Source organism: Charadrius vociferus, unplaced genomic scaffold (assembly GCF_000708025.1).
Source record: "Charadrius vociferus isolate BGI_N301 unplaced genomic scaffold, ASM70802v2 scaffold172, whole genome shotgun sequence".
Taxonomy (NCBI): Eukaryota; Metazoa; Chordata; class Aves; order Charadriiformes; family Charadriidae; genus Charadrius; species Charadrius vociferus.
In genome coordinates this window covers 101015-103207 of record NW_009647217.1, presented here as the reverse complement: position 1 = coordinate 103207, position 2193 = coordinate 101015, and positions in this window count along the sequence as shown.

The window sequence follows — 2193 nt, the reverse complement described above, 5'->3', positions numbered from 1 at the left end:
GGGCCACATCGGTGCTGTAGCATGCCGGAGGCACAGCTCCCTTCCCTCGCCTCTGCTCCCCGGCCTCATGCCTCATGCGTTCCCCCCGGGAGCTGCCCTGCTCCTGGGAACTTCCCGGGTTTTGGAAGGAGATGCTCGACAACATGGGTTGGATGCGCACCACCGCATTCCCCTGCCCACGGGGGACGGGGACGGACACAGCTGACACAGCCCGTCCAAGGCTGCATCCTCCTGGAGGGGCAGAGCTGGGCAGGCAGGGAGCTCTGCAGCCCCCCCGGGGGGCTCCCGCAGCCCCTCAGCTCCCAGGGAAGGAAGCAGCAGCCATCCCCGCCTGGCAGCAGGTAAGGAGGAGATGGGGAACCCTCGGCAGCGGGTCTGGCAGAGCGAAACCCACCGCGGCAGCACACGCATCCTCCGCATGATGAGTCAGACTGGGCCCAGCTCTGGTGGGGGATGTCCTACCGCTGCGCGGGGGCTTCGGGAAACCCTGTCAAACCGTGCCTCTGCAGAGGAGGTGACGGCTCTGGGGACGGATCGAGGACACAGCAGTTCCGGAGCGGGCCGGGAGCGAGCGCGGCCGCGCTGCCGCACCTTGAGCTTTCGCCCCCGGCCGCCCCGAGCGCCTGGGCTGTTCCGCCTCCGCGGCGGGCGTTGAGCAACAAGGCAAACAGGAGACCAGGGAAGATCATAATCATGGTTTTATTTGTCATGATCCCACTGTCCAACTAATTGACTAGTTGCAAGTGACCCACAAAAAATGGACTGAAGATTTACTGAAACTTTTTTAGTCCAACATAAATGAGGAAGAAAAAAAAATACTTCTGACATTTCCAAAAAACAGAAATAATAGCAAAGTATATTAATATACATTCAACATATACTGCGCGTATTGATTACTACAATACAAAGCAATGATAAAAAAAGTGTGATACTGCGAAATGGCACGGTTAAGCGAGTCCCTGCTGTTTCGGATGCTGTCTGTGGGGTGGCCGTCGACTCTCCCAGAAATACAGTGTCATGTAAACAAAAGGAAAACAAACCAAAGGTACAGAGCGAAAGGCTTTCATCAGTGTTCCCCGCTCAGGCCCGGCAAGCCCCGCCGGGCTCCCGCGTCCCCCCGGGCCTGCAGCTGCCGGGGCAGGACACGCAAGCGGAGGGCGGCGCTCCGGCCGAGCCGCCTGGCACCGGGACGCCGGCAGAAGCGCCAGCCTGGGCGATGCCGCTCAGCAGCCGCGGAGTTTCTCTCCTCTGCGGTTCTCGGGACGGCAGAGCCGGCCAGCGTTCTTTTCCCAGGGCAGGGGAGAAGGGGGGGCCGGGAAGAGGCGTGGGGACGGATAGCAAAGTCACCTCTGCCGTGCTGGTTTCACACTTCCTTCTGTGCAAATGCAGGAGGGCTGGGTCGGTTTTTCCTTTTTTTAAAAAATACTCCAGAAAAGTGTCAGTAAGAAGAATTTGAGCTGTAGCTTGTAAAGTCCCAAAGGCAATGATGACACCAAGTGCTCCCGAGCCCCGGCTGGGACGGGGCGTCACGCTCTATCCGTCAAGGAAAGGATGGAAAGGAGGACAAAGAAGGGATCTACGCACGTCTGAACTGTATAAAGGAGAATACCACTGTCGCCACTGGCACGAGAGAGAAAACCAGTCACAAGTACAATGTCATTAAAAGAAATAAAATACTTTGAACAAAAGGTGCAAGTCACAATTCATATAGAACAGAATCTAGTTAAAAATTTCTCTCAAACAGAAATTCCTTTTGCCTTTTATTAATAACAATAATAATAAAACAACATTTACCAAAAAACAATTCCTACATGATCAGGAGGAGAAGCCAAGAAAACAAAGAAAAATCTGTCTTCCCTACCTCAAGCCAGGAAAAAGAAAAAAAACCCCAAGTCGGATGCGGATTTGAAAAGAAAAGGTTAGAAGGGGGCGGGGAAGAGGTGATCCTTTCAGCACACTGAGAGACAGAGAAGGAACGAAAGCAGACAAGGATGAGACGAGAAGCGTATTGCACCAGGGGCGGCTGTTCCCCGCCGGCCGGCCGGTCGGTCGGAGCCCCGGGCTGGGACGCGCCGTCTGGGAGGGCCACGGCCGGGCTGGCACCATCCTCGCCCCCCGCCAGCGCTGCCCGGCTCGGCCGCCGCCGGCCCCTCCCCAGTGCAAAGGGATCAAGAGTGGAAGGGCCGCATGGCC